This window comes from Astyanax mexicanus, chromosome 20, assembly GCF_023375975.1.
Source record: "Astyanax mexicanus isolate ESR-SI-001 chromosome 20, AstMex3_surface, whole genome shotgun sequence".
Lineage (NCBI taxonomy): Eukaryota > Metazoa > Chordata > Actinopteri > Characiformes > Acestrorhamphidae > Astyanax > Astyanax mexicanus.
In genome coordinates, this window is record NC_064427.1 from 4,463,420 (window position 1) to 4,477,008 (window position 13,589).

At 40.1% G+C, this 13,589-nt stretch overlaps 1 protein-coding gene across 1 annotated transcript in view; it reads right to left on the reverse strand.

The window, feature by feature from the left end:
• The window catches only part of LOC103032235 (WD repeat-containing protein 70), a 72,312-nt gene that overhangs the window by 29,391 nt on the left and 29,332 nt on the right, over positions 1 to 13,589 (reverse strand). The gene's annotated exons all lie outside the window — the stretch shown is intronic.

Consider the following 13,589-nt stretch of genomic DNA (forward strand, 5'->3'; position numbering starts at 1 on the left):
ACCTATAAATAGCAAAATCAGAGAAACTGATTTAGAAACTGGAGTGCTCTCTTAATCTTTTCCAGAGTGCATGTGTGGGTGTTTGTACATTGAATGCAGACTGAATGTGATTTTGTGCCCTGTAAGATTCTTGGACATTCTGTTGGCATGGACAATTCTAGCCAGACGCAGCCGCTCACGATCATTACCACCCACTAAGCTGTCCACTGTGGGGGTAATGTCCTCTTTGAAGCATTTGCCATACATATGTGATGCCGTAGACTAAGAAATGTTGAATTAAACACCAACTCCACAAAGCATAATTCTGAGTCCACTTCCGATTATCTCAAAAATTCAGCACAAACAGTTCCAAAAGAGGTTTGCACTTCTATTGTGACCAAATGTCACTTTCATAAGCCTCTCGCGCAGTCCCTTTTGTTCAATGTGAAGAGTGTGTATTTGTTACTTAAGCCACATAAATCCTTTCATGTGTGATCATTTCAAGAGTCCATGAGGTTTCCATTTGCTAAGGGGTGGGGGGTAAACATACCAAATTTGACTTCAACCCTGAAAACCACCACAGTTTTGAAAATCTCTGGATCTAGTCTGGATCCTCGTAATTCCACCACCAATTTAATCCAGTGGAATTGAAAATGCGTGTTGTTGACCTTGACCGTGGCAGCGTGTTCCATCTTCTTGCTAACTCTTATCCTTTTAAAATTAAAGGCTAATCAAAATAACATGCACTTTTTTACTGCTGTAATCCTTGTAAGTAATTCCTTTAAACCACACAAACCAATTACGTAAAGTCTGTCAGAATAAAGATGTTATCTTCTCCTGAGGGAAGCTTCTTACTGCGCTTATTCTCAGAGAACCCAAACCCATGCTGGAGCTCTCATCACTCACGGTGAAAATCGTAGAGCTGAGTTCTCTCTATTCTCTGCCTGAAGCAAAGACCTTTCACTAGTGATCACCTCCTCACCTCACTATATTTACATGACCAACCTATTGCTGATATTCTATATAAGGTGACCAGTAATTCTATGCCTTGGTTCTCTTAAATTGTCCCTTAAATTACTTCCTTAAGGATAAGTGTGTTATAAAACAAATGCCTTACATAATATCGTAAAGCTGTTTTATGAAAAATCATAAAACATAAACCTTACTTTAAGGTAATCCTTTAAATGTTGCATCAAGTTCCTAACAGCCTATTCCCTCAGAATATCAGAGTTTTTTTTTAGAGTATCATTGAAAAGTTACTTTATTTCATTAATTCAATTAAAAATTTTAAACTCTGTGAAAATATCATATAGATGTATTACATGAAGAGTGATCTATTTTCAGCATTTATTTATTTTATTGTTGATGATTATGGCTTACCGTCAATTAAAAAACTTTTTTGTCTTGGAAAATTAAATATTATGTAAGACCAATTTGTACTTTTGGCAGTGTGGACAATGTGCCAAGTCCTGCTGGAAAATGAAATCTGCAATCTCCATAAACGCATGTAGTGCTGTAAAATTTTGTGGGAAAACACTGCACTGATTCTGGACTTGATATAAAACAGTGGATCAACACCAGCAGATGACATGACTCTCCAAACCATCACTGATCATCAGTAAATTTTACATTTCATTTGGAAATCATGGGAGCAGCAAAAATGATGTAGCTTAGTGCCCCTTTTAAAGTTTTATGCAACCAAGCCAAGGTCTTAAGTGGAGTAACTTCTCCTTAAGTCGGTCAAGTTGAGATTCTGCAATGACTGTGTGTGGTCGTGTTTCATCAATGCACATGGACCACAGTCAACAGTCAACAGTGGAGCTCAGTGGAAGGAGAAGATAACTGCACTGGAAACAGCTGGATAAAACCCATGTTTATCTGAGCTGGATCGGTGATTTAAATCGGTCAGTAAAAGCCTCTGTTCAGATCTGTCAATAGCTGTGCTTAGGGACGGCGCCACAGTGTTACATGTGACAAAATGAACACGTGCCTCACGCCACAGAAGCCGAGCGGCATTTCCCCATGGGAGAAAATCCATAAAACCCACCACACGGCCTGGCAGCTTTCTGCCCAACTGAGGTTTCATTCACAGGTTAAAAACAGCCAATAAAAATGAATTTCACTCGCACAGAACGACACATTTATAGATCACAGAGCCAGACGGGCAGGAACGGCAGTTTTTCGTCTGTGGGGACTACAGGAGTGTATTTCGCATCAACAATGTCCTCCAAATGCCCGAACCTCTGACAGACCAAACAAAACTCACTTTCACACACTAAAAGCTGAACACACACGCACATAATACACCCAATCATCTGTTACTGATCAAATCCTGCTGTGCTCAAACAAACCAGGTTCAGATATATATGTATGTATTTTTCTTTGCCGTGTGCCCTTTCAACACTCACTGGAACATTATCTGAGGAGCAAATCTGACCAGGTGTTCTCAAGACGGGCAGGAAAATCCTCTCAGTGCCTTCTCAGCACCTAACGGTCTGTTTAACATTTGGCTCTTCAGCTCTGGAGAGAACAAAATGTGCCAAGGTCCGCAGACTGAGAGACTCTGGAACTGGCTCAAGGCCCCCTTAGGCCTAACTTAATCTAAAGCCACACAATGAACATAACTCTCCTTTACAGACCAACATGATGGATGGATGACATTCAGGGAAGGACAACATGCTCAGCTCAATTCGATTAACAAGTGAATATTCATGATATCTCAAACTAAATTTTGATTAAAAAAAATTGCTGTGTTCATGATGCTGCTTAATCCACTGCTCCCAAATCTTCACAATGCAAATCATCATGTTTTATATACTGCAATTAGTACTGGGCAGTACGATCATGAATCGTTTTACCTTGATTATCTTTTTGGCTCAGGCAAGATTAATAAAGAGACACTGCTTTGTGTTAAAAAAAAAACAACATGGGCAAAAAATATCAGAGGTTCTGAATGTCAGTTTTGATCTTTTTTTAAGTCCTAATTATGATGTCTTAATTTTCGTATATCCCTTTATTCTATACATTCTACATACAACAACCTTCTTGCTTTTAGTTGTGAATAGAGGCATACAAGTAAAGACGGTGGATGTGAAGACCACCCAACCTCTCATCCAACAATTCAACAATCCATCTCTCCATCCACTCACCTAACAATCCATTCATCCAACAATCCATCCATTTATCCATCCAACAATCAATTTATTTACCCAACTACCTATCCATTTATATATCCAAAAATGAATCAATCACCCAACCACCAATCCATCCATTCATCCATCCATCCAACCAACAGTTCATCCATTCATCCAACAATCCATCCATTCACCACCAAACCATTGTCCGTCCATCCATCCATCCATCCATCCATCCATCCATCCATCTATCCATTTATCCAACAGTCCATCCATCAATGTATTTAACAATCCCTCAATCCATTAAATTGTTGGTTGGACTTAACTGTAAAAAAAAATCTCTACAATGCAAATTAGGTTTTTGGATTGTAATCAATGCTGGGTGATGTGACCTCAAATCAATACCACAATTAACTACACATTAAAAGGTTATGATTAAGTTCATAACAGGGTTTAAATGTCGGTTTCAAATTGTTGATTAATTGCCCAGCACTTTTACAATGATATCTTGTTTAATTTTGGTTCATTGTTATTTATTCTTTTTTATTTATTTTTTTATTTTTTTACTTTTTACTCAGTTCAGTCAGACATTCAGGAGCAATTTCTTCTTCTCACCCTCCTAATCCTCCCATCACATTTAATGAAGATGAGGTCTGGACTCTGAACTCCAGCATCTTTCTTTCTGTTTGATGTGATCATGCCTGTTTCCTTTCCTCAGTAAAAGCTCAGGAGCTCCTCATCCTTTCAGACACACAGTGCTGAGTGAGTGACTGGTGTTCTCACTATAGAGGGATGGGCAGAGACACCTGTGGATCTTCTCTGAGCTGCAGCAAAGGTGGAGCTTGATTTTCTCCTCTGATTCGAAGCTGAAAGCTGTTCATCTGATGGGAACTATTTCAGCGGATCAGCACAGGAGTTTAAATCCTTTTTTGATCTCCAGGTTGGAAACCCCTTAGATACTGCATATCTTCCAAACATAAAAAGATAAAATAAATAAATAAATACATTTTCACAGCACTGTATCCAGCCAAGACAGGAAAGACATGTTCGAGTTGCGTGGAGTCTGTATAAAATGATGCATATTGTGAGCGATACACATATATTTCATCCCAGTTTGTCTCTCCCTTGTGCCTCTATATGGCAGGATAGACTGGATAGCATACCTGCGCTAAGTGCAACCAGACTGCAGGAATAACACGAGACAGACAAGAAATATCAGAGAGGAAAATCACTTGGCTTTGGGTCGACTCAAATCAATAAACACATCCTGAGACACTGCATATGAAAATCATCAGGCTATATTTGTCAGGCCAAGAATATATTAAGAGTGATAGAAAATAAAGACAGTTTACGGTCAAAGGTATAAAGAGTATAAAATAGTGATACAGTCGGAAAAAGAGGGGGTATTGCAGTGATCCACACAACAGTTTTATAGTGAGAATGATCTCAGTCTGTCCTCAGCTTGAAGGCAAAAGGTCTCTACGATTATGATTTGATAATCCCTATTGGTTAGACCCTATGAAATCAGTTTTTTATTATTCATATATTCTTAAGGGATCCTTTATTTGCACTATATTCTTTGAGCATCATAAATTACAATTGCACAGATTATATTATCAAAATTGCACTGTGTCAAATTTTAGCTATTAAAAATTACTTAAGTAGAGGTCCGTATATTGTTCAACAACTCAGCGTAACAAGTAGGTCTGATCAAGACTTCTCTCATTTTTAGGCAGTGTGGCTTTGTGATCACAGTGTTAATAGTGGAAGATCACAAATTCTACTGTCTGGATTAGATCTATTTTTGTTTTTATTCAGAGATCAGGTCATTTCTGGATCAGCCAAAAAAAAAAAAAAAAGACTTTTACTTTGACACTGTCTGAATTTTATTTTGACACAGTCTATTAACAAATAAACACGATGTCATGATGTAGCACTAATCTAATCCAATATCAGCCAACATCATTGGGCACTTGAAGGACTTTGCATGTACTTGCAGACTGGTTAAATCAGGGGTGGGTTGGGCAACTGAGGCCAGAGTTCAGCAAAAGTAGCAGATTTTCCTTCTCTAAGGCTATACTCAGACTACCAGCCCAATCCCACATAAATAGATTGCATCCATGTTTATTTTTCCTATAGTCTGAATACCCAAAAACACATGAAACCTTTTGAAAATCTAAATTTGACGAAGACTTAAAATGCAATTTAAATCAGATTTGCACTGACGTGTCTCAATCAGGATGCTCTGGATTTCAATGTGTAATTTGCGTTACTCACAACGCAACATCATCAAATGTAGAGTGAGGGAACAGCAGAGGTCCACAGGAAGCCAAACAAATTCATTTGTGATGCTCAGAAATCTAAATCCAATTTAATAACTTGCAAATAACGGTGCATACAGTGCCTAAACCTAGCCTTACACACCTACGAAACCTTACAAAACTCCTGCAGAAATCAGTCCAGGACCAGAGTTGCCCAACCCTACTCTAGTGCATCACCAGTGGGGGAATGGACAATCTTAATATGCACAATATGGGGGGAAAAAAGTACTAGGAAACCTGCTAATTTATTGCTTCTTCTGTGCAGATATCTGCCCCTTGAAGTCTGGAATTGCCCACCCCTGAGTTATAGAGTGACAGGCAGCTCTCAAAAGGACAGAGAGTACCAGTTTCCTGAGTCACTTTCGAGAGGATGAGCGCAGACCTGTCGCTGTCGGGAGTGACGGGCAGGGGTACAGAGCGAGCCGGGCACGGTCGTCAGCACTTTCACAGGAGCTAGGGAGCTAGGAAAGAAGTCATTAACGTGGAGCGCAGAGATAACACCGCTTCACACACCTTAAGCAGCAGATTACACTCACCGGCGCTACACCCGCGCCCTCTGAGGCCAGACCATTCTTCGCCAGACCAATTTTCTCCCGCATAATTGGCCCCTGTTTCTCTCGGCCTCTGTCGGCGGTCTTTATCTGACTGTCTCCACCTGCTCACAGCATTAATGGAGCGCAGCCGGACTGATTGCTAAAAGCTCACAAGGCCCACTCCAGTTTAATTCATTCGTGACCGCGCAGAGAGAAGCGCGCGCTGTGAAATTAAGAAAGTGCAGGTACGTCTGCTTCTTATCTTGACCGAGTCTGGCAAGTCTGGCACGTTCCCAGCATCGGAGTGACTCAAAAGTGCGCTATAGCCCACTTAAGGTGTCGCCGGGAGGCTGGCGCTAAAACAACAAGCAGCACAGAACGGTACAGAAGACTGACAGAAGACTGATCTCCAAAAGGCCTTTGATGAATTCTAGAAAAATTTTATCAATTCAACAGCATGGCTGTTCAACAGTACCATATTTCTCTATAAGACTGTAATTTCTCCTAAAAAAAATTGTCAGTGCGCCTTATGTATGAATTTTACCAGTCAGGTATTAAGAAGTGGTAAAGCCACGCCGCTAAAGTACAGCGTTATAATGGTAGTTTATGGTATGTAATGGAGTTTTCAGTAAAGTTTCTCCAGCACTAAGCCTGGGTGCAGCAGTATTAGCATTAGCCGTGAACCGCTAGCTGATAGCACCCTAGGTTATGAATTCTAGCTAAATGAATTCAACAGCATGGCTGTTCAAGCGCACGGCTGAAGGCATCAGAGCTTAATGGGTAGGACATCCGGCCTCGCACCTTCTCCAGTTTCAGCTCCTAGCAGAACAGCCGAGCAGTATGCAGTCCCCCTGCTGCTGCAGCACTTCTGGGACTTTTCAAAGGGGGAGGGATAGGTACATTATATCAAACCAAGACATAAGGTATGGGTTGTTGAAGGGGCACTAAGGGAAGCAGGTGGAGATTTGATTAGTGTTGACATGACATATCTAGCCCCCTTCCCCAGGCCCTCTCTTCAGGGTGGAGGGGCAGCTTTATTGGAATTCAGACAATATTGCTTCCAATATGCCGTGGTCACCCTGAACAAAATCTTAAGTTCTAACTAGAAAAGTAACAATGCAACAAAAACATAAAACATGAGAGTGTGTATTGTGGAGATTATTAACTTTAAAGCCAAACATCTGACAATTTGTACTAGCATTAGTGTAAATATCGTGTAGGCTTAGATCTAATAATTTTGTCTGAGATCTAAACAGAGTTTCCTCATGCTGAGAATCAACAGATACCCGATATCTGATCTTCGTGTTTGTATAAATAATACAGCCTCACAGTTTAGATAGGCTGTTGATACATACTTAAGTAATTTAAATTTGTTTTACATTTTATTTACTAAATTTACTTAATTTTTATGCCATTTTCTCCCCAATTTACAAGGCCAATTACTCAACCCACTTATTAAGCAAAGCTTTAGACCACTGGACCACTCGGCGCACAAAATACTTTATTTTTAATAGCAATTTATATTATTAGACATTATTATGGAGTAATTTATTGAGATTTTATAATTCAGTCTTATTCTCCTGTTGTTACACACTCTGGACTATTAGCTGCTGCTGTTCGTCAATTACTAACGCATAATAACTGTTTTTTAGTGAGTAAGCGATGGTTTGTGCTGTGATTTGGGTTCCTATACTGTACGGTTTTCCAACCAAGCAAAAGAACACGTTTTGGTGATAGCTTTATATAGTTTTAGACTCTAACTTAAGACTTTTATTTAACTTCTGAGAACTCCCCTCAGTATGGTTCTGGTGCACAGAGTTAAAACAAAGATCTGGAACTGGATTGGGACTAAAACAGTCAATATCCAATCCATTAAAATATGTCTGGGTAAATTCTGACCTCGGGTCACAGGATCAGGTCAGGACTTCCTTTTCCATTTAAAAATTACATTAAATTTTTTTTTTGCAGTTAAACGCGAGGTCCAAAGGACAAGGAAGTTTTTAATAATCATAAGGTTCACTTCATTTTTTTTTTTTTTTTTTTTTACAGTATCTGACCAACAGGCAGTAGAGGCAGATGCTTTTTCACTTTTGTCTCTAAGTTAAGAACATTAAGACATTAAAAGACAGAGCATGACAGTAATTGGAAAGTCAAAAACCAGAGTAAACGCAGGTCGGCCAATGTCAGGCACTGACTCAGAGCTGGAACAGCGCCTCCGTTTGTTTTACGACTGTGCCTTGAAGAATCCTTAAGTGTGAGCAAACTTGCCCAGATGTGCCGTTGAGAAGGAGACCTGCTCTTACAGCTAACCCAATAGCCTCCATCACAGCTGGAGGAAAAAAACATATCGTGAACCGAGGATATTTACCGCTGGTAGAGGAGGAGGAGGAGGAGGAGGAGGTGTACGTCATTCTATCGCTCCCGTCTGGAACAGGCCTGCTCCGGGATTTATCCCTCTGATTAAAAGAACGGGATCAGCTGCTGGATTGGGAGTCGTCAAGCCGAATGGAGTGTTAAGAACCAGAGGAATGTGTGAAATATGGTACGAATGGGATGGATAGAGCCTACACATGCACACCTTCCAGAAACCCCCTAAACGCATGTGTGTACATAAGCAGTGGCCTGGATCCCGGCACAGCGATTTGAGCGAGTGGTATAGCAACTGCTCAGAGTCACACAATTAGACAACTTAATCCTCTGCAATGAACAGCTTTAGAAGCTGAAAGAGGAAGCGAAAAGAAAAGCTGCATGATTGTGCATGTTTCTCAAAAAATTCTCACTATGTAATTGTAGACTGTAAAACCACTTTTTCACTTTGGATTCACGTAAAAAAAAGTGCAAAAAAGTTTTAACAATAGCAAACAAACTTAAGTAATTATTAAATCCTGTGAGCTGTTCATTTCACATCAGCCCTAATTTAAGAGTTAATGCAGCATTGTGTAGGGTCTCAAGATTCTGCAGTTCCTTAATCAATTGCTATACAGATCTCACTCACTAGGTACATATAGTTTAGACAATAAAGACTCTTGTGAGGGGTATCCAGTTAGTGTTGTTATCACTCTGAGGACATCGAATATCAGATCATTAACCTGAGACCCCTCTCGAGAGTACATCAACCAGACCAGTACAGTGAATGTCAGAAGATTAACTGGATGCACCTCTTGAGAATACATCACCCCACCCAGTACCATCAGTATCAATATATTAACTGGATACCCCTCTCAAGTGTACATCACCCAGCCAAGAAAAGTGAGTTTCAGAATTGAATCTAAGTACCCTCAGCTGATTCAAAAATAGACAAATAGGGAAAAAAAGCGCTTTTTTCTTCAGAGACAAAAAAGGCATCTTCAAGATTACCTGAAAAGTTTTATATGGCATCTGGCCCCTCCATTTTTGGTTCCTGCTGATTCTGATTGGTTGATTATACTAAAAGGTGGCCAACAATCTGAAGTGGCTCAAAAACTCTTATCAGACTAACTCTACTTTTTTAAAACAACACATCTAGCTGTATTTGACTCTATACGTACACTGTTTAATGCTTATTTGTTAGTTATCTGATGCATTCTGAGGGTTATTTACAAAGTAGAATTTCTCGGCACAGAGTTGAGCACAGTCCAATAAGACAGGTTTCTGGGTAACTTATAATCAGCAGAATGTACAGTGGTACATCGGGAGGAGTGTGAAGGGTGATGGGTAGTTTCTCCTGAAGGTAGAGTTTCATCACATGGCACTGAGAAGGAAGCCAAGATTAACAGAGGAAGCGATTCAAAACACTTAGAGTTAGCAACAGGAACTGAATACTGTTTCACCGCTGTTAACACGAGATTTAGTGCGAACATCAACCTCCTACTCCTCTACAGAGAGCAAGTCGCACGTCTCAAATACGGCTGCTCACATAAACAACATAACCTCATATTACCAAACTCGATCCGAGTGCCAACTTAGATTAGGGAAATCTGATATGAGAGAAACGGGGGCTCAGTTCAGGGAAATATCGTAAGATAGACCAAACTGTTTGCACTTTGATGTGTTGAAAAAGTGAGTTATTACGCAAATAATGACGTAGAGCCCTTAGGTAATGGAGCACAAGCCGGGCAAGAGGAGAAACACATCATCCTCAGGTCATTCAGGAGGGCAAGGCATTACGGACTGAGGAGGCATTACCTAGCAGCCATCAAAAAAAGGAAGCTTGCAGCAGCGGAACGCAGGTCGAGGTGAAAAGTTGTTCCGGGAACAAGCATGCAATCAGCATTCACGCTGCGCAACCCCGAAGGAATCATCTAGATTTCCTTCAAAGGATCAAATCAGGCTCATCACTCACATTCAGGTAGCACGCCTGCCCTTCCCAACAACTCCACTTTAGCCAACTGCCGAGATCAAGGTCATCCAGTAAATTGATACTGTCTGTCTGCATGTTCGGCTCATGAGTAATGGCTGGAGAATTTCAGCCACTGACTTAAGCAATATGTCCAACTATGTCCATCCTAAAGAGGAATATCATCATCCGGGTTCATTCTGGTCTTTCAACAGTAAAAAAAGAAAAGGCACAAAGTCTGAAGAAAAGATGATCAGAACACACCCATTATGCAAGAAGGTCTGGAACAAATGTGGACGGCAATAAATTACACATATTATAAGTTCTTATAAGTTCATCACTCAGCCCAGTAAAGTTAGTATCAGGACACTAACCAGATTCCCCCCTCAAGAGTTCATCACCCAGCCCAAAACATTGAGCATCAGAACACTAACCAGAGTATCCAATCGGCCAATTACACTGAAAGGCGATCAGGTATTGTTATCTGCCTCTAAAACAATGATCAGGCTATTTCTACATAAAACATGTGTATGTGCAAAGAAGTATCAAGTAATGGCTAGAGAGGTAAAGGCACAGAGATGTTCAACTGTGTCTAGGAGGCTCGCTTGCAACACAAATAAAAGAAAACATCATGAGAACATGACCATTATGCAAGAAGGTCTGGAATGTGGACTGCACAAAATCCAGTAATTTACATCATTCTGAATCATGCTCCTCTCCCTCAAGTACATCACTCAATTAATTTCAGTGAGTATTAGATCACTGAATATTCCCCGAGAGTTCATCTTCTAGATCAATACATTGAGTATCAGAACACTAACCAGATATCACTGCCGAGAGTTCATCACCCAGCCCAGCCCAGAGTATAAGGAGTATTAGAGAATTGTATCTAATTTTGATCGTCTAACTGTACTAAAAAGCATCCTTTCCTTGGAGTCTGGAGTCTTGCTTGAAGCTCAAATAAAAGAAAAAGTCATGTAACATGTCCATTATGATGCAGGAAGGTCTGGAATGTGGAGTGCACAAAGTCCAGTAAATTACATCATTCTGGATCATGCACGGCTTCTCCACATGAATGAAAGTCTTGCCCCGTGACGCCCTTCCAAAAGGCCACAGAGTGGGCAGAGCAGTTGGACAGAGAAGTCCCTGAAGAGATGGCACACGGGCTGCAGCCAGGACCTTCAAGAGGCAAGCTGTTATTGTAAGCTCCCGCTGAATGGTGGGTAAATATTTAGTCTGCAAGAACAACCTGCAATAAATTATAGTTTTTTTTTCCTCTCAATCTCTATGGGTCAGCTGCTGCAGACAGAGGCTGCTGGGGGTAGTAGTACTGGTGGTGGTGGTGGTGCTGGTGGGAAGGGGGCTCGTCCGAGTTCAGAGCTTGGCAGTCATGAGCGATGCATTCGCTGAATGAATAATGTATTTGCGTTCACACCAGCTTATCTGTTTACACTTGTATCATGTGGCCCATTATGTCTCAATCCCAGATGGTGACACATTTGTTCACGCGTCCAAAGCTTTGTTAACGTCACGTCAACTCCACACGGCGCCTTTGTACTGTACTCGGAAACCTTTTTTTATCTCCTACATGTAAGAGGTAAAAGGTTCTCAGGCAAAAACAATGAGTCAGATTTGACAGCGGCTGGCAGCTACAGACGAGCCGCTACATATACAACCAACACATCGTGTTGCTGAGTTTCCCTGGCCATAAAACGCTGGACTTTGGCCAGCTAGCCAGGAATGCAAGACACCTGGGGACATCGTCTGCTATCTAAATAGAAATAACTTACAGCCATTGACACGGGGTTCTGCGGAGTGTTAAAGCTCAGCCCTTAAGTCCTCCTTAAATAAATACACTGCAGGGTGAGACTTTGGCCAAAGGTGATGGAAGGAAGAATTTCTCAGGTGCAACAGAAAAACACAGGGCAGTCTGGGAAATCAGAGAGATGTTTACACAAAGAATGTAAGTAAAAGCAGATACCTACTGTACCTACCGTACGGTGGCATGCAAAGGTCTGTTTGTTTGATTTTACCAAATTGAAAACCTCTGGAATATCATCAAGAGGAAGATGGATGATCACAAGCCATCAACCCAAACTGAACTGCTTGAATCTTTGCACCAGGAGTAAAGCAGCATAAAGTTATCCAAAAGCAGTGTGCAAGACTGGTGGAGGAGAACATGATGCCAAGATGCATGAAAACTGTGATTAAAAACCAACCAGGGTTATTCCACCAAAAATTGATTGATTTCTGATCTTTTAAATCTTTATGAATATGAACTTGTTTTCTTTGCATAATCTGAGGTCTGAAAGCTCTGCATCTTTTTTGTTATTTTAGAAAATTCTATAAATGCTCTAAATGACAATATTTTTTTTTTTTTGGAATTTGGGAGAAATGTGGTCTGTAGTTTATAGAATAAAACAACAATGTTCATTTTACTCAAACATAAACCTATGAATAGCAAAATTAGAGAAACTGATTCAGAAACTGAAGTGGTCTCAATTTTTGCAGAGTTGTATGTTATAGTATAGTATAGATTAAAAAAAATCAAAATACAAAAATTCTACACATGCAACATTTCTTTAATATTTTTTAAGCAAAATTACTCTTTTATTTCTATCGTTCACAGCGTCAGCTTTTCAGACTTGTTTAATTCTCATTTTTATCAAATCCATCTTAGAAAAAATATGAGATTCTGTGAGATTCTTGGGTTGACTTCATTTCTTTGAGATCTTTTTACTCAGCCAAAAAGAAAGTTTCCCATGCCTCAAGCCCTCAAGCATGATTTATCCACCTCCATGCGTAACAGCAGGAGAGGTCTTCCTTTCTTGAACTACTGCTCCCTTTTGTCTCCAAACATTCCTCAACATACCTTTGCTCATCTTTAATGCTGATGTACTTCAAAAGAAAGCTAAACTGGTTCAGGGGTTAATTCGAACATTTCTGACACAAAATTTAGCAATAGTGATACATGAAAGATTTTGAAGGAGATCATATAAGTGAAGGTATAGCTGCAGTAGAATGGTGCACCATATCATAGTTATCTTGGTTTTTGAGCCAACAACCTGATCTCCACTGTTGAGGATTATGAACAGGCCAATGCCTTGGTCAACAAACTTGTGCTTTGTAACCCTTTCCTTTCTAACTCCAAAATTGTACAAAACAAAAATAAAACATGTAAAACGAGTGATCTTACTTAAAATGTTGAAAAAAAAGTTTCACATTTTCAACTGTAGGACATTTGGAAATCAGTTAATCTTCCATATAGTGCAACAAACTAAAATATAAGTATAAAATATCCTAAAAA